Genomic DNA, 27,504 nt, shown 5'->3' with positions numbered 1-27,504 from the left:
ATTGAGGGAGAGAATGATGTACAAATGACTGAGAAGAGAAAGAAAGGTAGACACAAGAAAGATCAAAACTTGTTAGAGAGAACTCTATTAGGGCCACCTTTGAACATCACATGTTAAGAAGACATTAAGCTTGAAAAAACAAGTCATTTTTGACTATTTAATAATTTTAACCTAAGAATTAAGCCTTAGTATGTGGTATTTAAGTCTCTCCCTACTAGAACTAGGAGAACACTATTCAATGATGACATCAACATTTTATTTCCAGTCCTATCATGGCTATTAGCACATACCAACATCTAGTCAGTGGATGATTGGCTAATTACTATTGGAGAGAGAAGTGACATATTATCCAAGGACTCATCTTTGTCCAAATGAGAACACCATGAATGTATAACCAATGGAGGTGAGTGAAGGTTGAACTTCTAAAGAGGGAACGTCTTGATGTTGTACAATGAGCTAGTTTTCTAGAAATAGAGTGAAGAGGTAGAAGATCTTTTCTAGTCAGTAGCATCATAATTTTTTTCTTTTTTCTTCTAATGAACTCATCTTGTTAGCTCATGACCTTGACATACAATGATTTTTCAACACAAGTCCAAAGATCTAGGCGAAGGAAAGAAGCAAGCTCCAAGTAAAGAGGGAATAATCTCTCATTGAGTTGGTCAATAGTCCTCCTTGCGGAATGAATGAGATAAATGGGGAAGAGACTTACATGTAGGAATATGTTGCTCCAAAGGTGATGGCTAACTCTGATAATTTGTAAGTCTTTTTTACTACTAGCAATTGCACCCAAAGAAGTTGCAAGGGAAAGTTGATATGTTTTAGTTGTTAAAGTAATATTCAAAAAAATGTGATATTTTGGAAGGCTGGTTTACACAATTCAAAATAATTATAATACATTAAAAAATATTGTATTTGTAAATACAGTTAGAAAAGGGATAAGAAAAACAAGTAGGAAACCAAAGCCACTTTTTGAAAAATTATTCTTGAAGTTGTATAATAAAATTTACTAAAATTTATCATAATAGTTTTAAGTTAGTAGAACTTCTATTATATCAATTTAGAATGGCCATATTAATGTTAGAGTCTATTGTATTTTATTTATTAAAGTATTATAATCAAATTATTTAATTGAGAATTTAGTATGTCTTAAATTGAATATGAATTTTAGTGATTTCAATAATAGGAATAAAAACAAGTAAAACCATATTATTTGACATCAATATTTTTTTAACATTAAAATAATGGATAGATAAATTTAATGTACTTATAAGTTTTTAAAATTAATTTAATATGTTTTAATAGCTTATTTAAAATATATATATTTATATGTTTTTTTTTTTATTGATTTAACTATACATTCTTTGGAGCATTATAAATGAAAAATACTAAAACAATAAAAAAAATAGTTATGTTTCAATTAACTGAAATTGTAAATATGCTAAAATAATTAATAATTTTAATTTAGATTAGTAAACAAAGCTAAATAGTTAACACTTTGAAAATTTGGATCATGAATAAAGTTGAGTAATGTTGTTATAGTGTCATTAGACTATCTTATAAATTGAATGTTTAACATAATAATTTTGATCTAGTGCTTTTCATTTTATTTATATTAAAACTAAATTTCAAAATATATATATATTTTAGATGATTTAAAAGTGAGCTATTTATTTTGTTAAGGTAATAGAATTTCATATTCATTATATAACAAAGTAGTTTTTGCATTCTTTCCATTTTGAAGAATTTCTCATAGTCTTATTCTTCTCTCTTAGTGTTATTGTATATTATTATTTTAAAAAGTATGTTTATTTAAATCTTACAAAAATCTAAAATTAGTCTTTTTTGAGTCCTACCTTAAAATTATTATGTGATTATAATTACATTGTAATCATAAATAGATAGATTTTTTTGTGTGTTGGGTTAACCATGTGAACCTCAATTAGTGTTTACATAAGTTATAACAATAACCTATGAACCAATTTAAGTTAGTGAGTAAAGTCTTTTTTTAAATAAAAATGGCATCACCAGTATATTTCATTAACTACTTTGGCAAGGCTCCAGGAGGAAAGAAGTAGGAAGAAAACTCCCCTTCTTTGCCAATACAAAAATAAAAATTTATTTTACACGTATATGAGATGATACAAAGGACTACCAACCCAATCCTATACAGCCAAGAGCATAAAAAATGATATATCCAACCTATATAACTAGAAACCCAATTTGTACAACCAAAAAATAAGATTCCCAACCCAAAGTCTAAATCAAAATGATAAGAATATCATCCCATTGTAAGCTTCAAAATCTCCAAAAAAACCACAACCCATTAGCTTTTGGGGTAGTTGGAAGATTGTGAGGAAAGTTGTCATGCCCCTGACAGTTCTACATCTATTACCTCGGACTCTGAGATTAGTTTAACTTACTGGATGGTTTGGTACTTGTTTTGAAACATTGATTTTGTAGAAAACTATTTTGTTTTCAGCATCATTATGTTTTTTTTTTTATGCACTATGAGAATTCGGATGTTTCTAAGATCTGATTCTTAGAATAAATGTTGACAATTCGAATTCAGGAATCCTGCAGTAAAGAAATGGTTTTCAGATAAGGCAATTCAGTTTTTAAATTTTTCATTTTGGATAAGTTTTGATTTCTTAACTTATGGTCTTTTTCATGCTTCCAAACTTCTGATTAATGTGGCATTAAAATTTTAACCGTACCAAGAATCTTTTATTTGCTAGTTATATATATATATATATATATATATATATATATATATATATATATATATATATATATATATATATATATATATGTATATGTAATTGTTGGTATATTTGTGTGCTTGTGTTTATATTATACAAGTTATAATTGTATGTATATGTATATACATATTGATATGCTGAAATCTTAGTGTCAATTAGGATTAATATTAATATTAATACCTAATACTATGCTAAACTAACTTAGTACCTAAGCTAACCTTATGCATATGACTAAGTTTAAACTTAAACTAAAACCTACCTAAGCTTTTCCAAGCATGACCACTAGCTTAACTAAAATTTAGCCTTGTTTTTGGACTTGGCTTATGGAGGCAATGTTATGGGAATTAATGGAGGGTAGGTTCATCGAACTATGAACTAGTACTGCATTTGCCAAGTGTTGAAATGATGAGAGAATAAAGTTTTAGGGATAAGCTCACAGTTATGAGCATTAATTTTCATGTTTAGTATGTTGTTTTGGCTTAGGTTAGTTGGAATTTGAGTTTAGTCCGCCATTGATGAACTCCAGTTGCAGTATCATGGAAACTCTATTGAATGAGTTTCTCTGCATTTATTATGGGGATTTTGGTGACCATGAAGAAGATTTTAGATTCTCACTCCAGCTCTATAAATCCTCATGATTTCCTATTTCTCATTCCTCTTTCATTCCATGGTTTTTGTTATTTTTGTGGTTGCATTTCTCAAATTCTATAATTGAGAGAGTGATGACGGGCCAACACCACCCATGCCAACTCACAACCAAGATCACAACAAGATGGAGACAAGAGAGATGACAAAATGCTCATAAAAATTCCATTAATACTTGAAATTCATTACAATATCCTCCAAATGAAAGGACTCCGAATTCTTACAATATAAGAGATATTTTCTCTCTAAGATCTTCTACAAGAAATTACATCCGAATAGCTTCTACTTGAAGAGCTTACACTTGAAGAGCTTACAATTCAAGAACTTCTATTTCTCGAACTTGATTACAAATGATAATAAGCCTTGCTTAAATAGGCACTTCTAACCCAAGACATTACAAACACAACCAATGTGGGATAAAAGGTAAATACAACTACCTTTAAATAGGCACTTACCATCCAAGGCATGATTTATCCACAACATTCTAGAATTTCCACAACCTTCTACAATATCCACAACCTTCTAGAATTTCCACCTAAATACAACTAAGCACCACCATGTTGCCCAATTAGAAAATTACATTTCTTTTGTGGATCACAACAAATATTAAATGCATGATTTAAGGAACCTTCCTCAAACTTCTAAGATGCCACGTACACACCTCGATTAATGGAATAACAACTATTTTTATTATTTTTCTATTTATGCCACCTATGCACCTTGAAAATATAAATTCATCTTTTCTCCTTTTTTCCTATTTTTTATTATTTTCTTTCTATTTTCGTCACTTTCTCTCTCCTCCACAATTTTTTTTTTTCTCTTTTTTTTTTTAAATTTTAATTTTCCCATGCAAGATGCTCTTGCATCAGACTCCCTAGGTAGATAAAAAAGTGTGTCCCCACACTTTGGTGTCAAAAGAAAGATATACAACCATCTTCATCTTCACCACAAGCTTCCACCTCAACAGGGACAAGAAAACCAACATGCAAATCTTTCACATTTTTTTTTTGCTGATGCATGATGCTCCTGCAGCAGACTCCCATGGTTGGAAAATTTTTGTGAATATGGATTCACAAAATGAAGTAGCCACTGTTGACATTTTTTTTTCTCTTCCTCCAACACATAGTTGGAACAAGTATCTGATGCCGATATATTTCTTTCTTTCTTCTTTTCCAGCACTTGGCTAGAACAAGTGTTTGCTGCTGAAATCTCTCTTCTACAATGAACACTATCCAATTATAACTCTCATCCTCATCCAATCTTGTTGAATTAATCACACTTGTAGTAAACCTAGAAACACCATACCAATCTTCCTTTGCATACCACACATGACTAACAAGATTCTCATGCAAACCATCATCAATATCTTTCAAACTCATATCAAAGACAACATCCCATGATTCATAAGAATTTACCTCATTGACATAGTCATCTTTGCTTGCCCCTTTCATGTCGTCAACAATGCATGTAACTACTTCACTTGCTTGATCTCTAATGAAGGCACTATACTTTTCCTCCATTGCTGCAATCTTCAAATCATCTTGATCTATTTTAGATTCATAAATAGTTCCATCTTCATGCTCTTCCTCTTCTCGTTCATCTTCTTCAACCTTAGATTCACAAATAATTTCCTCTACATCCTCTTGCTCTTCCACTGGATCATCTCTCTTTTCCACATCCAAGGAATTATCAACATCTCTTTTCTGGTGATGTGCTCTTTGTTTCCGCAACTCAGCTTCTAATTCATTCACTTGCTTCTGCAAATCAACTAGCAATGATTGTTGATTTCTTGCTCTAAATTTCTCAAATCAAGGAATCCTTAGAATCCATCCAATCACAAAAGTAATCTTCTTCTTTCTCTTCTCCATAATCAAGTCTATCGAAGACAAATCTCGTGCAACACAAGAACCTTGTGCAAACTACCTCACAGTTGGTGATCTATCTACACAATCAAAAAATTCTTGAAAAACTTCTCCCAACTCAAGGTCCTGGTGCAAACTGCCTCACGTTTGGTGATCTGTCCACACACTCAGGAACTCCCGATCTGATACCACTAATGACAAGCCAACACCACCCGTGCCAACTCACAACCAATATCACAACAAGATGGAGACAAGAGAGATGACAAAATGCTTCATAAAAATTCCATTAATACTTCAAATTCATTACAATATCCTCCAAATGAAAGGACTCCACATTCTTACAATATAAGAGATATTTTCTCTCTAAGATCTTCTACAAGAAATTACATCTGAAGAGCTTCTACTTCAAGAGCTTACACTTGAAGAGCTTACAATTCAAGAACTTCTATTTCTCAAACTTGATTACAAATGATAATAAGCCTTTCTTAAATAGGCACTTCTAACCCAAGACATTATAAACACAACCAAAGAGTTTCATTGGATCTTTGTGCCAAGGCTTAGAGAATTTGGAGGCTTGTGTTGCGAGTTTGAAGTTGAGGGCTCTCCAAGAAGGTTTTCCTTGAGTATCATTCCACACTTGCACAGGCAGGGGGCTTTTCTTTAACTCTACCCTAATTCTTTTGTTTTGTTTCATTTATATATATGATGAATATTGAATACGCAATGGCTATGTGGAAAATTTGACACCCAACTCTGTGAGTATGCCAAATTTGGTGTGTTCATCATCAAACTTAGTATAAACCTAGAATATGGGTGTGAATATATGATTACCCTATGTTTTGTGTTGCAATGAGTTTATAATGTTTATGTGGGCAATAGCGAAACTAAATATTGTGCTGAATAGATTAAGGAAAAAGGGTTTTATGTTTCTCACAAAACATATATGTGGGTTTCAGTCTATCAAAATAGTCACTTTCTTTATGGTATTGATTGCTTTATTTAAAAGAGCCATGTAGAACAGAGGATGATCTTTGAGTCGAATAGTGGACATTAAATGAGTTACATTGTTATAATTTTGTTTAGTATTGGAATTATATAGCTTTTAGAAAACAAAACTGATATGCATGATGGTTATCGATTGTTTATACCATAGCTTAGTAAGATCCATGGTGGCTGTTAACTTACTTTTAGTCTTACAACATCAATTTCAAACATGAATACCTTGTAGGATATTAAGGTTGTAGGAGATTTGGGAACTTTTAGACTCAACTATTTTATTGGCTATAGTTATTGTTTTTGATGGGAGATCTGTATTTCATTTTGGTACAAGAATATTTGAATATGATAACAGTTAGCATTAGATTTCTTTTTCATCGACTTTTTGACAAATAGTTACTATTAAGAGTAGTAAAATTTTAGTTATTAGTAAGTTATTTGTTTCATTCAGTGAAAAATATTTATATGTTATGAAGTAAAAAATATATATATATTGTTTCTGTGTCTTTTCTTTTGGTTATGGTTAGGGTGTTACAAAAGTACTTCCATATCAAACAAAACTAGCAAGTCATGAGCATAGAGTAACTAAAATAGATCACTATGATCCCATTCCACTACCCACTAGCCAAGATAACACCTCTAGTCATGACCCAATTGGCCATGCAATTAGCTTCCCTGTAGCAATGAGAAATTTTGAAGTCTTCAAATATGGAATGAAGTTTAGAAACTTCATGAAGGATGTATTTGGTTTCCCAATTGAAAATATTCTCAATGAATAAACCTGAAGTAATAAGCTAAGAATCTCCCACAACATGAATATTCTTAATGCCAAGATCCAAAGCCTCCTAGATACCAGATAACAAAGCCCTTGCTTCTACCACATTATTAGAACCCATGGGTAATCTACTCTCTGCTACCCTAATGACACAATCATGACTATCTCTAGGGACCCATCCTACTCCATAGACCCCTAGATTTCCCTTGGAGGATCCATCAAATTTGAGTTTAACAAAGCCTATATCTGAGGGCTTCCATTTGACATCTCTTCTGATATCTTGCTTTGTCTTTTTACCTACCAAGACTCCCTTAAATGGAATATGGATTCTATGCCAAATGTTAAGTATTTCAGAATCTCGAGTTGTGAAGGTTGAAGATAAATACTTGGACCTAGAGACATATGAGTTGACCATTTCTAAGATAGAAGTTTAAATAACTTGGTGAACTATGCAACTTTCCTTCCTAAAGATCCTCTTGTTTCTCTCCCACCATAGACACCAAGAAATTGCAGCTAGAATGACCCTCCATATGCAAGAAAAAAAAATCCTTATGAAGAAGTGGACATTGGAAGAGAAATAGATGAAGTTTATTATGAAGAGGACCTTGCCAACCTAGTTTTTGAAGAGCCCAACACCACACTTCATTGAAGAATTCATAGTTAACTAACAAATGATCAGTATCCTCGATAACTTTTCCTCAAATGAGAAAAGAAAAACTATCAAAAATGCCTAGCCTCAACAATCTAGTACTTGATAAGATTATGTTGTGAAGAGCCAGCCACAAGAATGAGCCAGCCTTAGGTAGAACCAAGTTGTGCCAACAAAAATGAAACAAAATCCCATTATCTGAGATTGTATTCCTTGAAAGAGATAGTTAGCCTTGCTAATGAGTAAATTTAAGTAATTCAATAGTTGAAATAATCTCGTTATTTTTATGTTAGATTATTTGCATTGAGTTATTTGACCCAACAACAATTTTACCATGAAAATTAAGTTATAAAATCAAGAATAAAAAAAGATAGAAATATTATAATTATTAATTCAAATACAAAATTATACTAATAAAAAATAACATCTCTACGTATTTTTTTGGTATTAAATATTAAAAGTTATAAATAAATAAATTATTTATTATTTAAACTATACTTATTTTATTTATATTTTCTAAAAAAATATTTTAACTCTTAATTGAAATAAAGATTATTGTTTAAGAGAGTGTGTGTGTGTGTGTGTGTGTGTGTGTGTGTGTGTTAGTGTTATAATCCTACTCTAATTAAAATTGATAATTTTTTTTAGGATACTAAATAATATATAATATTCTTAATAAAACAACTTGATTAAATAATAATTTAATAAATAGAAGTCACCTAAATTTTAAAAGTATGCAAACTATCATTTTGGTAACATTATTGAATGGAAAAATATATTCATGCATTTAATCAAATATTATTCAAATAATATATTTTTAATCAAATTGTAATTTTATATCTACAGTAAATAAAACTTTAGTAATTTATTATTGGAAATGTGATGACAAACAAGTGAGGATGGTGAATCAGGAACCACTTAAACTTTTCACACTTAGAATACTTATTCTATTACTTCATTAGATTATCTAGTCTACTTTAATGCGTGAACATAAAGCAATAAAGAAATCAACATCATTACACTTTGATACAATATTTGTAACCCAAAAACCCTCCAAGGAGAAGGTAAAACTAGGGTGGGGATGACACCCACAATGTTGCACCACTATAGTAATAAAGTTTCCCTATTAGGGATTACAATTGATCACTTCTAGTGATCTACTTTGTTAGGATAGGACCATTTGGTCCACCTTGCAAAAGGATTTTACAATACAATGAAGTATTTAATCTATTAAGAGATTCAACAAAGGACTATTAGGTCCACCTGGTTAGAGGATTTGACTAGTGCACTTGTTAGGATGAATATATAGCTTTATCTTTTCTTTGGAACTCTATTTGTTGATGTAGATCCTTTAATTAATATGATCACCTGACTATGATAGATAAGTCTCTTCTTTTCCCTTTAGTCTTCTTTGTAGCCCGCTTACTCAATCTACTCCATATTCACTTCTTGTATTCACATATTGATATTCCTCATATATTTTTTTATTACTTCCATCTTAGGAAAATGAATTTTCCTTCCTTATATATCCATTAAGTAATAACTCTATGCCATGTCAGTTCACACAAGAGATATCTTCACAATAACCAAGGTCTACCAAATGTTGATGCTTGAGAAATACTGAGCATTTTGGTGTTGTGATAATGCTTGAGCAACATAGTTAGCTTAGGTGATACTTTAGCTCTCATGTAGCACTAGATGCTCTAGTAACACTTTATCACTCAGGTAACATTGGAGCATATTGACTTGAACTACTAGCTCAGTTCATATTATGAACTCGGTAAGAACTGTAAACTTAGTTCACACTATGAACTTGGCTCACACTGGGAAATCTGATTGCTCATTTTATACTATGAGCTTGGTTAACTTAGTATATCCTTGCACTTCTTAGGCTACATTGAAACTTGTTGGCCAATGGAAAGCTCAGTTGTAGTATTAACCAACCTTCTTGGATAACTTAAGTGTTTTTTTACTAATTGACAATATGTCTTGGCATATAATCAACATTTATATTTTGACTTCAACAATTTATGCATTTATATTTTGACAAAGAAATATTGACAAATTCTAATGCTCTTCCTAGTAATATGTTAAAGTAATCTTTATTTAGTATTGCTAGTAATTTGGTAAAGTAAGTTTGATAGTAATAAGTGTTGCTAGTGATTGTTGCACATTGATATATGATTTTGAAGGTGACAATGTGCATGAGGGATTCTTATGAATATAAGAGGATGACATTTGTAGGCTGCGATTCTTAGGATCATTGCCAGTGGATTTTTCTAGTATTCCCATATAAATGTAGATTCTTGCCCATGATCTTAAGAAATAATGGCAAGCTGCCAAACATATTCAAAGCACTTTTGACCAAATCCTTGAATCTAGAGACCATTTTTTATTTTTGGAAGGTATGCATAGTGAAGAGTGTTCTGGCATCATTCATACCAAGGGGTTTCATTTCCCATAGTAATTCTTTTTGAAAGTATGAGAATAGCCTTATCCCACGAGGTGACTATAGCACAACTTCTTGAGCCCACAATAAAATCCTTGAACAAGAACATCTATTGAAAATGGTAAAAGAGATGTCATCTCTACCAACAAAGGGACAATATAGTTCCATAATGGCCAAGATGTGTGACAAGTCATAAAACCACCTTTCCACTCCAAAATTAGGTAAACAACATTTTCATGCATAAGACAGGTATTGTGGGTATTGTATGTGAGCAACATCACAGGTAAAGCCTATCACCTAATTGCACATATTTGTAATAATATATATTACACACATATATATCATGTAGTATATGTTTATGGTTTCACTATATATTATTCATAACCCCCATATTTTTTCTTTTTATGATGCTTGATGTGCTTGGTATTACAAATATCAAGACAATAATGTGTGTGTATTATTAATACACTAGTGCATTTTGACTCATTTTTTGACAAAAAATTGTCAAATTTTTGACTCATCTTGTTCACATTTTTGACCAATTTCTTTGTCACTATTTTTTTGTCAAAATTTTCACCAAGTCTTGTATTTATCAAAAGTTCAACCAAGTATTTGGTCAAAAATAGCTTTTATTGTTATGAAGGCCATTGGTCAAAATTTCCACCAAATGATTCATGGAAAGTTCAACCAATGCTGGCCCTTGATCAACCAGCATGCAAAACCCATGACCAAGGCATTGGTCAAGATTTCCACAAAATATTGGTCAAAAGTTTGACCAATATTAGCCCTTAATTGACTAGCATTCCAAACCCACGATCAATTCATTGGTCATAATTTCAACAAATCTTTGGTGGAAATTTTGAACAGCATGATTTTATCAAAAAAAAATTACTCAAAGATAAATATCCAAAGTAATAATTAACAATAGCCTAGTTAGTGATTAGTTTGGATATTCATCTTCGAGTCTTTGGTGGGTCTACCACCACCTTAAGATGATATTTTATAGACCTATATTGATGGCACTATAAGTGGCTACAAATGGATGAGGTTCTCCAATATTGTCTACATATAAAAGTCCAAATGTGATTGTATCTTGATCATTTCCCTCTCATACCCTTGCAAATCAATCCACTTCAACTAGGGGATATAATCCCCAATATTAACACACCCATGATATGCCAAAGACTCCTCAATTACCTTGGAAATAATCTCCTTTGAGACCACCAAATCCTCTCCAAAATATTTCTCATTAATAATCATAGGTATGAGTTTCTTGAAGTTCAAGAAGGAGAAGAACCTCTTCATGTTAACACTATTTTGTAGCTGAGCCTAAAGGAAGATGGTTCTTGTTATTAGAACTTGCAAGGGTTTTCAATAGAAAAAGATCAACATAAATTGTAGAAACTCCTACCATGATAAGAGGTCATGTCATTGTTAGCTCCATCTCAAACCTCTAATCTTCTTTGTGAATGCTATTGAAAGTACATTGGGTTACAACAATTATATAATCACACCAATAAAAATTGTGCCTTGGGAATTTTGAGACATCTAAGCATCTTTAGTATTGGAAGATAATTAAACAAATTTGATATTTTGAATTTAACTTATCTATCATCCTCTATATCTCCAGCAATCAGGATTCTCACATTGTACAACTTAGTTTACACAATATACTATAAAATGATATTAATGCTCATAATAAGTGAAAAGTTTCAAGCCAAGTCACAATTAGAGATAATTTCATAAACATTTCTTCTTGCAATGACCTAGTCCATAATCAAGTCTATCGAATTATCTTTATAAAAGTATCATATAGACTGAAAAAGAAGTCCAACTGTCATATTCCATTGGTTTTATGGAATATGAAAACTTTTTCTAATAACCAAGTAAATGTAGCTATCTCAAATTAAGATACTATAAATGATTGCTAACTTAAGGTGGCTCTTTAGCAATGCTACAACCATACATCAAAAACAAGTTATCCAAAAAAAAGTATTTTTTCAAATGATTTTTTTTTAAAAAGAACAAAAAAAGACAACCCATTATTCCACATACCTTTTCTCAATAACTTCCAATCACTCCTCCGTTTGGCTCCCACCTATTATCTCCCCAACCTATGAAGTAGTGCACATATCATCGGGTTTAGCTCAATTCTAGAGAATTACATCATGGTTAATGAGCATTTTATTTCTTATATCTATGCTCACTATCTAAACATATTAGGAGATGAGGAACCTACCTTTGGTACAAGTACATCCATGACAGTAATAGTCTTGTGATCCTCATTAAGTCAAATCTAAAATGCCTTGATCATTTTTAGATAGTTGTACACAATAACTAGCTTTTTAAATATTACCTTAGTTAAATATCTACATTAATTAGGTACTAAAAATATCATACATTTTCCCAAAAGATAGATCTAACACTCTCATGAAAGTGGATAGTGCATGTATAATCATATTTTTTGTCAATGATTCTAGCATATTCTAGAAAAACATATGGGAATCTTATGCTTTGCATACCTTTCATGCTCTAATGCTAAATTAATGCCCCATTCTACCTTGTTATCAAATTTCTTATCTATGACTTGCTTATTTGCACAAAATTCTCAAGTCCTCATTGTCATTAAAGTTTGATAAGTCAAGAAATGTAAATGATAATATATGTCTATAACTACATGTAAGATATGTATAACCTTCTCTAATAGTTGAACAATCTCTGTGTAGGTAATACATTCAAATGGAGTTGAAACTAATTTGTGAAGATGATCTATGGTAGTCTGGTTGATTCTTTGGTTTATGAGTTTCATATCATCAAAGAAATTATCAAGCAACCACTAACAAAGGAATTTCACATAATCTTCTATATAGTTCATGTCAACCTACAAATGACATTACAAAACATTCTACAATCAAACCAACTATACAATATTTGTATGATTTTATCAATCTTCATCATCCCAATATCATTTAAGATCTGCATGAGTTATTTAAATCAAATTAAAAGATCTCAAATCTTTCATAGTTTTTTTTTCATAGGGCATCAAATGTGAGAATCCAATTTACTATAAATCACATCATATATTATACAAAAATGAGTATAATAAACCATTGACATGCTCCCCCATCCATGCATCTATACATAAAATTAATGGAAAAGAATACTATTGGCATAGACATACTAAATACATATATCTATTTAATCCAAACATATATAATCTGAAAAACTTATTATATGCTCACCAGTAATTAAAGATCCATGAGTATAAAATCCATGAGTATAAACAAGTTTTGTAGAGAAAAAAAGTTATTTTCAAATGATTTATTTTATAAAGACTAAGAAAAGACAACCCATTGTACTGCATACCTTTTCTAAATAACTTCCAATCGCTCCTCCCTTTGGCTCATACCTATTAGCTCCCCAACCTATGAAGTAGTACACATATCATCAGGTTTAGCTCAATCCCAAAGAATTACATCATGGTTGATGTGCATTTTATTTCTTACATCGACTTTCACTTCCTAAACATATTAGGAGATGAGGAACCTACCTTTGGTACTCGTACATCTATGATAGAAATAATCTTGTCATTATCATTGAGTCACATGTAAAATGCCAGTGATCATATTTGGATAGTTGTACACAATAAATGGCTTTCTAAATATCATCTCAATTAAGTATTTGCATCAATTGAGTACTAAAAATATCATACATTTTCCTAAAATTTGAATCCAACACTCTCATGAAAGTGGATAGTGCATGTATAATCATATTTTTTGTTAATGATTCTAGCATATTTCAACAAAACATATCAAAATTTTATGCTTTGCATACCTTTCATGCTTTGATGCTAAATCAATGCCCCATTCTACTTTAAAGGCTTTGGAAATCAACAATAAGGGTTTTGTGATCGCTAAAGGAGATGGTGATGAAAGGATATATTATTAAGTATTTATTGATGTATTATGTGCTAATAAAGTAAGTATGATCTCTGGTCACACTTGGTGTAATTGAGATATAATGATGAATGATGAGCTACAAAATATTGATATATGTTACAGTGATTCTTTTTGCCAAAATAAAAAATAGAGATTTACAATCACCATACCTAATTGAGAAAAATTATATTGGGGATCGCATTTGAGGGGTTTGCATTGTAGCAATGAGAGATTATGTTATTGTTTTTATTATAGTGATGGGCATAGAGTTGAAGATAGTTCACTATTAAAGGAATTTGATTATGGGGATCAAGAGACTTATATGCTCATATCACTAATGGCTATAATAATAAATGTTTGAATATATTATATTAGGCATGGAAATGAGTGTAGGAGATCACCTCTAACAACTATTTCATCTACTATAATGATAAAAAATGGCTTTATGTTTTGATTCGTGTGGAAATTAAATGCATGGATGTATGCTATTTTGTAATAAAAGGGTAATTATTACAGTGTTATGGTCACAAATTCTCATAACCAAGCCAGTAAAGTTAACATTTTTGTTTAGTCTTTATAGAAGATTTGTATTCAAAAAAGTATTAGGAACAAACATGAAGAACTATGGTTCTACTCAAAAAAGGAAAATACAAAAGGTTAAGAAGGTGAAGGCTAACAAAACATAGAAAGAAGATGATGAGGTGCTGCCATGAAAATTGGATGAGGATCTCAGTAAACAAATGGAATTTATAGGCCCCAAATCCAAAAGAGGCAAATTTTCTTCTCCAAACAAGGTGGAAGACAAGTATAGTAAGGTTTGAGATGTCTAGACTTAGAATAGAGGCTATGAATTGTTTCTATATCATTATGTAAGAAAAATCCATAAGGGACCCCTATGTCATCCTTGGGAGATGAATTTGAGAAAACTGATAGTGGCGAATGTATTCTTGAATGTGGAGTTACTTAAGATCATTATGAGAAAATATAATGATGAAGAAAAATTCATATACAACAAAGATGGGGAAAAATTCATGGAAGCATCTATTGAATCCTTGAATGAAGCATTTGCACTCACTGATGGCCTAACAAAGAAATTGTCTTTACTAGATTGAAAACTAAATATGAATGGTTAGATATCTCATACATGTAGTGGAATTTGATGTTGCATAAGATAGAAAATTATCCATTGACATAAATAGAATAGATGGGCCTCCTTTCAATGTCAAATTGTTTAAGAGATACTTAGATATGACATATCAATCATATGAGCAAGTAGGGGGAATAGAAGCACCTAATTTGATGAAGGTTGGAATTATGATGTTAGCATCAGATGTGCAGATGCTAGAACCAAGACCCTTTTATTACATAGAATATGTTGTTGACAATATTCATACTACTTTTGTTCATTTTTATGATGTAGAATACTCTACCTTTAATCACTATTCATTATTTATGCATATGGTTTTGTTTTTGGACAAATGAAAGGATTATGGAGTAAGGGTTCAAAATTGAATTTACGAGAGTCCAATGGGGATATGAAACTAGTTCAAATGTGGACATCGGTATGGGATTATAGTTTCAATACTTCTTGTTATCTAACATTTGAATATCACTTTGTGCAACCTTTGTATACATTGTCCAGACATCACTATTTCCCTTTAATTAGCCTTACATCAAAAGATTCTTAAGACCTAAGGACAATGGGCTAGGTGAGAAGATTAAGCATAATTGGGGAGACTAGTATGCTTATAACTATTTCACTTTTGTAAGAGTGTTTTAATTTGAAGGGAGACCATACAAATTTCCTACATCAAAGCCTCATCATATTCCTTACTTGGAAATTGTTAGGTAGATGTCAAAGTCTAGCAAGAAACATTTTGGAGATAAGTAGAGAAAGTAGTCTTTCCTTCCTTTGACCTTATCATTTGGAGATTTTCCTATTTTTTCAACCAATTCATATGATAAGATAGAAGAAAACCTAAAAAATGAGTATCATATGTATAATATGGATTTCTAGAGTCACCATGATCCAAAAGGATACATTCATGTATGTAGAAAATTGTAAAATTTGGGTGATTACATTCACCATGGAGATGAATGTTTAAAAAAAATAGAATTGATTGAAGTACAAAAAAAGATCAGAGAACAAGAAAGGGAAATGGAATAATAGAGGTAGAAAGCCAAGGAGCAATTCAAAGAATAAATTCAAAGAGTTCTAGATTACCCTATTCAAGTTTCCAAAACTATAGAAAGGTTAATACTTTAGCCTATGGAACATGATGTGTGAATCATAGAGAGGATAGATGTTGAGAAGGATGAGAGACTTTTAGAGTCTAGCAAATTTGTGAGATGATGCTTTCAGAAAATCCAAAGCATTTATAGTTGTACTATATAAACATAGAGGTAAATTGTTGAGGTAGAGTATCCCTAATATCTCTCTTGAGAATGAGTAGGAATTAACATCAAATTTGAAAGAAGATATTAAGAGAGAGGTTGAATACTTGACTCACAAGAGGGAGACAATTGTTGAATGAAGCAAGGGTAATGGTTCTACCTAGTTGGGACTTAAGTGCATCATATATTTTTGAAAGTTTGATCAAGCCAGGAAAACAAGATATGAAGTTGGATCTGCAAGGAGTTAAAGATGTTATTATTGGATTGTGATTTGTTGAGGATGAAAAAATAATGTTGCTTTGGGCTTTATATCCACTACATAAGAGCCCACAAATCATCAATGTTGATCATGCATTTGGTCATTTAATGACATTAAAATTTGGTGTCATGAACCCAAACAAAGTTATAGGCATGCAAGTAGATCTTCATTATTTAATCAAGTGTTAAGTAGGTTAGTTTTGAAAGCGATAATTAGAAATCTATGTACAAAGATTTGTTTAAAAGAAGAAAACTTCATAAGTAACCAAGGATACAATCATTTGATGATTCCCTAAAGTATGAATTGAAGAGGTTGTAAAAGGAAAATGCTAAATTGAAAGATATCTCAATGATTGAAAGGGAGGTTTCTAATGCCATGATTATAAATTATTTCAAGAAATTGTTGGTTCAATTAGGTCAAGTCTAGGATACTTATAATGTGTATAAACCTCTATCCCTAATACATAATGAGATATATAGGAAATTGGTTAAATAAAGAGATACCCTTGAAGATGATGAAGATATAAAGGAGGCTAAGAAACTTATCAAAGATCATACTGTGTATTCTCAAGTATCCAAGGTTTCTTTTAGATTGATGGAGGAATTAGTGATAGAGCATGGAGTTGTATCTTGGCAGGAAGAAAATAGTGACAACATTAGCTCAGATAGATGGATGGATACATGCCATGTGATGCAAAGAGAATCCCTAGAAGCAACATGGAATGATGATCTAGAAATGACAAAGGATAGCATGTAGATAAAGCATTTATTTGAGATTGAAGTCAAAGCCCGAGAGATTATCAATGATGCAAATCTAGCAGAGGATGACAAGTATGCCAAATGCATCAGGTTATGCAATGATTTTATCAAGTCATCATCATTAGAATCAATGACATAAAGAATTTTGTTTTATAATTATGCTTAAAAGTGCATTCAACTTGATGTTAAGATGTCAATTAGTTATAAATTTTGTAAACAATGTGACATGCCCTTTCACAATGTAACCAATTTGATGCCTATAATTATAAAGGTTAGATTTAGTGTGAGGCCTCGCCCCGACCCATCGTAGCATAGTGATACATTACTCTTATTTTTTTTATCCGCGACTCGAGATGTCGAGACATTATCTGATGCTTAGAACATATTTTATTATTACATATTGTGTGATGTTATTTCCAGATATATTTGATGATTGTCATTTAATGTTCATGTATATGTATGTTGATGAAATCAGTAGATGTAGGATTGAGATTTGATTTAAGATATTTCAAATGGTTAAGAATTATGAAGGGAGAAGAAACTTTATTGATGTATGTTTTAAATTATGAAAATTTCTGATACATATACGTTTATATACATGTGATTTTATGGGACTATTGATGTGTGCAATGAGTGTGTAGATATTTAGCTGAGAAACCCTACGGAGGAACAAAACTGATCTCCATGTGTTAAAATTTGGAAACCCTATTGTTTGTAATTATGTTCTTTCAGTGTCGCTTGACACTCGTAAAATGTTTATGTGCTTAATTTGCTAGTTACAGTTGTTAGATGGAACTATTTTATTCCTAAATTTTATTTCATCTCTAAACCTCTTTCCTAAGGCTTTTAACATATTTTTATTCTAACCAAAGGGTATGGGTAGGGGTTAGGGGTCTTTTCCAACCCCTAAGCCCCTAGCTTTGACTTTTGAGGGAACTCAAAAAGTCCCTTTTTGCCTTTGTGCGAAAATTGCAAGTGGTTGTCATGAGTTGTCTTACCCCACCTCCTTTTAGGGTTTAACCATAGTGTAGGTTGAGTTGGGAGTTCTAGGGTGGCTAGTGGGTGAAAATAGTTATTGCTCCTTTTGGGTGGTTGAGTTGGAGGCTTATTTAGAGGCCTTCCTTGGACTAGTTGGGGGGTTGCCTAATCTCTACAATTAGAGAAGATTTCTTGAAGCTTGAAGGAAGGAGGGATACTCTACTCAAACTAGTTCAATGCCATTACCTCTTTGTGAAGGTAGGAAACTCCCATCTCCCTTATTCAGTTTTTATGTTTTGTTTCATGTCTTTGTTACTTTGTTGTTGTTTCACTGTTTTATGGTTGTGGGTATGTTGGGAAGATTTGTAAACCATGTTATTTTGGTTGTTTTCCTTTCTTGTTATGTTTCAAATTTTGAGTTTTCCTTGCATGGGTGTTTTGGTATTACTCACCCTAGGAGAGGGCAGAAGTGACCAATTTTGGGAGAGGTCTGTTTAGTTGGACTCCAACCTGTGTAGAGTCTCTTCTCAAGATGAGAAGAGGGATAAAGGGTAGGGTGTTATGGGCCCCTACCCGTCAGCACAAAATTGGTATGAGTATGGAAAGTTCAATGGAAGAATGGAAGTTCTTGGTTATTGGCCAAAATTGGGCATCTGAATTTGGTGTTGTGCTTGACTTCTCCACTTGGAAGAATCCACCTCTCCCTAGTCTTGATTCATTGTGAATCCTATTGTGTAAACCATGTATGATTATGCATGCTTGATGTTCCTTTGGTTCTGCTTGGTTGTCACCCCATCAGTTATTGGTTTCCTCCATGTCTCTTGAAATGAGGTTTAGAAAACATTCCAAAATTCTTAATTATGATCATGAAGAAAATTGGATAAAATTGTTGTAATTGGGATTGAGATCCTATTGAAAATTGTATTTTTAAATCTTATTGTAAATGGCAACGAAGCTGGGTTTTCTTCCTGATTCTTTCCCGGTTGAGCCTTTGAATCTAGTTTACCAATAAAATTGGTGTTGAGCATATTTGGTTATCATGTGATTTAAATTGTGTATTAAATTTAATATGGTTGCACATTTAAAATAAATAATTAAGAACAACGGATAATGTTATGAATTATGATATTTCAAGTTTTTAAATTGTTATAGAAGAACAATTTGATTGAATGGATTCCAAGTTGATGTATAAGTATTAGATGTATCAGGATTCCTACATGGAGAATTCAAATTATCTCTTCCTTGTTAAATTTCCTTTTGAACGAATCAATTGGACTAAGAGATTATGTATCTCCTTAAATGTTAAATATAAATCTGTTAGTTCTCTTTAACCTTGCTATGGATTGTTTTCGGCTGCATTAAGTTTTATGTTGATTGTTATATGAATTATCACCCTAAACTTAACTTAGTCCAATGAATAACTCACATTATCAATTGTAATATCTTATCATGAGGAACTTAGACTACTGGAGTAGGAAACCAAATAGGAAGAAACCAATGATGTTAAATTTGGCAAATTTTCCAAGCTTTCATATATGATGGAACAAAGACTATGATCATGCATGCAGTTTCATTTTTCTTTTATGATTGTTAGATCCTCATGATAAAGCATTGCGTTATTGAATGGAACGAATAATTCAACTCTTGATAGATTCTGGATGTACCAAGTCATTATAGATTTGTCTATAAAGGAAATTAGTAACGTATTTAACCCTTGAATCAATCCATTTTAGAAGTGATAGAAATTGCATTGAATCCTATCTTAATCATCGAATAGATTTAAAGAAGCACTATTAATTTGCAAGCCATAAGAAACGTTAAGAATTAATACTTGGGATAGCATTAGCAATATGTTAACCTTTCAAATTCTGATAAAAAAAAAAAAGAGATTAAATGTACTTCTCACACCATCCTTAAAAGAGATAAAAATAAAAATAAAAATTTCAAAACATCCACCTACAGGATGCTAGAAAATGTATGGAGGAACACCTTATTCTCTTGTTAAACAGAGAATATACCATCCTGATTCTCTCATTCAAATTTAATGAATAATCAATAAAGAAATTAGGACCAACTAAATTAACTTATTATGGTTCTTAAATATAACCTAATATCTTTTGTTTCACCCATAAAACTTTATCCCATTAATGCCTTATCTTCCTCCTCTTGTTGGGCGTCAAACTTCAAGGCAGGGACTTGATGGGTTTTATTTAAAAAAAAAAACAAAAAAAATTGATGGGTCAATGCCTTGTTGTGGGGTGACGTCACCCACCACCATTTCCTTCTGCATGGGTGCATACGTCCCAAGTGGGATGGGATGACAACATTTAACCTTGCCTCAATTTATAAATTTTTTTGTTGCCTCCCTCATGTCTTTTTCTCCAATCACAATGGAGGGGAGGTCTCTGTTGGCTGGCCTGCTGACCCACGTACTTGGGCCAGGTCATCCTAGGGCTGCGAATTCGCAGGTCCTCGTTCCCCGCGAACTGCCTTGGGCGGTGTGGAGGATGCATGGGGGTCCGTGGGGGGGGGGGGGGGGGGCTAGGTTAGTGGGGAGTTAGGGGAGTAGGAGCTAGCTTAGGCTAGCTTAGGTTAGCATAGGATGTTAGTAATAGGGCTTAGGGGGAAGCAGAGTTAGTGTAGGTGTAGTTAGGTTGTTTTGTTTTGTAAATGGTATTAATTCATAAGTTTTTTTTAGTTAGCAGGTATTAGATTAGCTAGTTTAGTATTTAGTTAATTTTAGTTATTTAATAAATTTTAATTAGATTTTATATTAATTTAAGTCTATTAAAATTGTTTTTTTAGTTGATAATTTTCAGAATGTAATTAGTTAATTAGTTTAAATTTTTAAGTTATTTTATTTTAGCATGTTAGTTTAGTTAGTTTCTTTTTATATATTGTTATTTATTAATAATTTTAAATTGTTAGTTTTATAATGATATTCTAATTTGTTAAAGTGTACTTAGTTTAATTTAATAAAGTTTTAAGTTAGTATTACGTTGAAATTAATTTAAAATCTTTTAATTATTCAGTTAGTTGATAACTATGTTGTTTAATTGTGAGTTGGTTTTAGGTTATTTGTTTTAATATATTTAGTATAAATTTTTAAACATTTAAGGTTTTAGCAAACTCATTATGAAACTATTATCTTGTTCCATTACGTTAGCATATGTTAAGCAAATAGAAAATGTTGGATTGTTTCCTTTATCATTTAGCCAAAAGTTAAGTGTAGCTTACATTGTTAATATATTTTGATATGTTTAATTCTTAAATAGCATAACTTAAGATCGATATCAATCTAATAACAAAAGTTTCAAAATCTTAATGATGTAATCGCCCTCATGTTTATAACCTTAAGACGTAAAGTAAAGAACCTGTACTAAAACTATTATCAATCATTTCAAACCTAGGGCATGTTTAATTATTAATTCAAAAAAAAATTGTGTGTGTGTTTTTGCCTTCAAGTTTTGGGCATGACATTTAGAATAGGATATCATAGGACAAATTTTTTTACATTATATATTAGAGGAAGTCAATTCTTTTTGTTCACTCTAGATTTGGTCAACTATATGCACCACTAACATATATAAAAATGTGGTGAAGCATTTCAAATTTAATATAAAGGCTTATATGCTCGTTTGGTCATACTTGAAAATTATTTCATGGAAAATTTATGAGGACATGAGACATGACTATTTCTTAGGGTTTGTTAATGAAATAGAAATATATTTTTCTAAAACTCTAAGTACTCTTTAACATAGTTCACTTGATTTCGACTAGGTATTTCAAATTGTTTTAGCTAGGTGAAAATTAGGCCAATGAATACAACCCTACTTTTCTCAATGGATATTTTCTTCTAATAGTTTTTTTAATAGGGAGATATGGATGCTTACCTAAGGGATATAAAAAGGATAGAGAAATCTTCTTTAGAGAAAAAATAAAAATTATTACAAAGAAAGTATAAAACTACTATATTTGTACTTATTTTATGTGGATCTTGTATTTGCACCAACTATAAATAATTAGAACCTTAAACAAAACAATTAAACAAAGTTAAATTCATTTTGATCTACTCACTATTATTGTCATTTGATTACTATCAACAACCACATATTGCATGTAAAACTATTGTTTTAGTGTCATCCCTAAATCAAACTGCAAGACCCAAAGTGAGGTAAGTGATAAAGGCATGCTAGTGTGAGCTTCACTGTGTTTTGAGAATATTTTAATATTCTCTACTTAACAAGGTCAACCACGTGAAGGTGGAAGCTCATCTGGCCTTACCCCCCTTCCCCTAACATCAATCCAAAATTTCCATTATTATCTAATTACATACTTCATTCATAGATAATTACATTAAAAAATTTTCTTTCATTATCTAACAAAGTTTATCAAACAAGGTTTATCAAAGAGCATTTTTAAAAAATTATTTCTTCTTTTTGTTTATCTTAGCTTTCTTAAGGTAAAGGATGATAGGAGCATCAATATTTTCCTTATTCTCCTCCTCTTGTGGCACATTTATTGTCAAACTATGATTCCTCCTCCTATTTTGAGGAGTAAGAGGTTGATGCACTAAAGGGGGGCTCTATTGCAATAACAAGTAAATGGGTTAAATTGGCATACATTTTTTCTTTTTTTAATAGTTACAAGTATTTAATTAACTAGTAGAACATAACATGCATTTTTCTTATCTAAAAATGGCACATCATGTACAATGACATTTTGACTTGCCTCCACCTTAACATGCTGAACACTTGGAACATGCTCTGCTCCTTCAACATGACGTTCAACATGCTCTAAAATATTCAAAAAAAGGTTATATGTCAAATTGAAATTGAAGATGTTAAATTATATTTATAATTATGTAATTAATTTCCAACAAAAAATCAATACCTCCACCACTACAATGCACATCATGGCCTTTATCATGCATAGGTTCTATGATAGCATTTGAAGGCTATAGTCAAATGTTATCCAATCAATTTTGTTATAAACAATAGTCCACCAAGATAATTGAGAGGGAGGGTTGAATCATTTATCCAATAATTAAAATATTTAGCAACCTTAAACATTCTTATCCATTCAACCAAAGTAAATAGAAACCATAACAAGATGCACATAGATAATTACAAAAGATATTTTAACTAGGGAAACCCTTGATTAGAGGGAAAATTCCAGTGAGAATGATGCTCACAAGATGATATACTAATATATATATTCCTTGTTAGAGGGTGGACCCTATTAGAATTCTATTACAATATTTAGTACATATGAGTTCCTATTAAGAGACTTTGAATCCTTGTTAGAATATTCCAACCCTATTAGGAGTTGTAGAAGACAGAAGGACCCACTGTCCAAACAAATTATGGGGCAAGAACACTAAAATCACTATCCAACTGATCTCTCAACTAGTCCATGTAGAATAATTTTGTGTACTATACTTTAACTTCTTTCCTCTATCTTGTCAACTAGACCAATCACTATCAGAACTTGTAGACTAGGTCATGAACCATAGACCTAAGTATCAAACTTTGGATCACATAATAAAACCTTAGCAATGAAGTTTCCTTCACCTCTACTTTTCTCTACTTATCTTCACATTCTGCTCTTTTTGCTACTTTTAATCATTCACATTCATCCATACATGATAAAGGAAAATGTCCTTCTTTTATACCAAATCCATACAACAATTCCTTGAGTCAGTTGTTACACCTTCTAAATTAATTATTATAAGACCACATTCAGAACATGTTACACTTAGCAATAACATTAATCTTTTGCCTTGAATAAATTTCCATACATGTAACATTATGAAGAATGAGCTTATCGATGTAATCACCAACATGTATTCTTTACATCTTTAACTTTGGCTCTAGTAAAAGATATAACAAGTTTACCAGAACATACCTCTATAAACTCTATCTTAGAATAGTCTTCATTGAAACTTGCACAACTTCTTCCAAACTTAATATTTTATGCTTCTAAGGCTAGCTGCATAAACTATACACATATTATAATCTCCCTTTAACCTTGCTACTAAAAGTACTCAACGATCTATCCATACCAACTTGATCTTTATTGTTGTTCTTTTGTTGAATACCATAGAAAACTACTATGTTGACATCAATGACAAACACAGTCATGAATGTAACATATCATCACAATAATGATCTAATCATGTTTGTACAATACTTCCCCATATGAATATCATCAACGTTCATGCTTCCAACAAATTTATGTTTGAAACTAACACCAAAAAATAAATTTCTCAACTATTTAATTTGATTTACTTTTCATTTGACCAATTTACCTATGTCTCAATTGGTGCCCAAGATTCTTGGGTATGGTTTTCTAATTCTTGGTGTAGCCATTTAGCCATGACTTTATAGCCTTCCCTAAAGGAATTTTTTTATCTTTGTCTATGGGTTTTCTATTGAATTCTGAGCCCTACAGTTTTTTCTTAATATTGTTAGTTTTGCATATATTATTTAATTAAAATTAAAAAAATCAATATTATATTAAAAGAATTATATGAAATCTCATTGCTGCTACATACAAGTTGGGATTTAAGATTCATATAGCCATTAGAGCCAAGTTTGTGTTGCCCAACCTTTTTTAATCTCGCTTTTGTAGCCGCTAATGCATCCTACAGTCTATGAATAGTTTGAAATATGTTATATTATATATTTATAAAGATCACTAATTAGTGCATGATTAAATTCTACTTAATATTATCATGACATACCTTCTTTTTCCCTTTTATGGTTCATTTGCAGAGCCACAGAGTCTTTTCTCTTTTGCATATTCTATTATTTCATTCCACTCCATTAGTGGAATCATAGGAGGATGGTCATACTTTGGGATGTCCTTTAGACCCCTTCTATATTGGTCCCTCATAGTCTTTATATGTCTATATGTTCTTTTGAGAAGTAGGACAATGTCAAAAATTGTCTTCTCCAAAAGGGTCCTCGAAAGATGTAATGAGCTGATTTTTTAATTTAGGACCCTGTTCATTCCATCTTTTGTTTCAAAATAAAATTATTAGATCAATAGATTTAATATATTATAATACATGGGAGAAAAGAAAAATATTGTAGCAATGATATGAAACTACATACCTTTTATGTATGGTGGGTCCAAGGAAAATATTATTTCCTACAAAACATAATGGGATTATCAATCCAAATGAATTATGTATAAGTGAATTACAATTACACTATAGATACTAAAACTTTTAAAGCACTAGAAGCTTATGTAATTTTAATGGAAACATAGTTTTCTTGTTTAGCAACAATGTCCTTGAAAATGAACTAGTACTAGTTATACAAACTGCTCCAAGAAATGGTTTTGATTCAATAGTACTAGTCTCTATTGTTCTATCAATTGGAGGTCTATTTATTAGTGCACAAAATAGGTCCATGAGTATCAAATCCACCCAAAAAAAAAAGTAATACATGATTAGGACAATCAAAAATATAACAAAACAAGGTTTTACTAGTTGTAGTTGGCATAGTCAAAGATGTTTACGAACAATATCAAAGTGACAACTGAAGGAGGCATTTAAACTTCGTCATGAGTTGAAGAATACATTGTTAGCAAAGACATTTGCAATAAATAAAGATCAAATAAAATACTAGCTAGAAGCATCAGAAAACAAAAGTTAAGTTTTATAATGTTCATGAAAAAACAATGTTGCACTAGTAGGGCCACAATCCTCTGTTATTGCTCATATTGTTTCACAATGTGTACAACTATTGCATTCTTTCTTCTCATAGGAATACCAAAAAGTATTGATTAAAGAAAAAGTTTAATAATACTATAAATTTTAGTAATGATGAATATATGGATTAAGTATATATACTAAGTTGGCATATATCCAACTACAAAATTAGAACCATATACATTGCCCCTTGTATAATATAATTTTTTAATTTATCAAACTTGAATGTTTAGAAGATACCATTCATCATTATATAATTATCAATAGAAGGAAATCCCTTAAAGTAGATTTTTTCAAGATAATTATAACCAAATAATAATTATTCTAATACAGGAAATTACACCCCATAATAAAGATCAAAACTATTGATGGATGAATTAGGTGCAACCATATGGAAACAATAGATGCCCCTTCAAATGCTACAAGGGGTAGTAAGGAAGTGATAAGTAATTAAACATATTTTAATGATATAAAAGGGTACATATGTTTCTTAATTAATTAAACATGATTTAACTTAATTATGTTAGCTATTGCCTAAAATTTTACTAAGAATGGAGTTACTTTAAATGCAGCAAATAATTGGAAGCAAATAACTAGGACCACATCGAAAAGTATAGCTTGGGCATCAATATGAATTATACTAGCAAAATAGGATAAAGAAAACCTTAAAAAGCATAATATAATTATGGAATCCTCTGCTGATAATAGTGAAGTATCAGAGCCAGGTTTCGATCTTGGGGCCTATGGGTTACAAGATAATTTGAATATGGAATTGTATATCACATAAAAGCCACATTTTGTTGTAAATTTGGATTATAGAATGTGAAGTTGAATTTCAAACTATGAATCTTATACCTACTACAATCTACAACTTACAAATGGATCTATTAATAGTAAATAAGTTCTTAGTTGAACTTGGTTATCATAACACTCTCACCTTTCATCATCAAGCACAACCTAAACTAATTCAAAAAAAGACCCAAGTATAGAATATAACTCAATCATAACTAAATTTGCCTTAAATAAACTCAATAGCATAATACTACACATCTTTAGTAATGTGTAATTTTAGTAATATTGTAAAGAGAAAGTGTTACTTACATGAAGGTTGTGCGCTACAACCCTCACCATGTTGACCATGCAATCTCAAAGGCATCACAAAATCCTATAGAAGAACACATAATATTTTAGATCATGATCCATAAGATATTATAAAATATAAACATCTATTGATCTTCTATTATTGCTTAAGATTAATTACTACTTACCTTCAAAAAATTAACTCTAAGTATGAATTCTTCTTTCAATGCCTCTATCTCCTT

Source organism: Cupressus sempervirens, chromosome 3, assembly GCF_028749045.1.
Source record: "Cupressus sempervirens isolate cs-2001-9-10 chromosome 3, ASM2874904v1, whole genome shotgun sequence".
NCBI lineage: Eukaryota > Viridiplantae > Streptophyta > Pinopsida > Cupressales > Cupressaceae > Cupressus > Cupressus sempervirens.
This window is presented reverse-complemented; position numbering follows the sequence as displayed.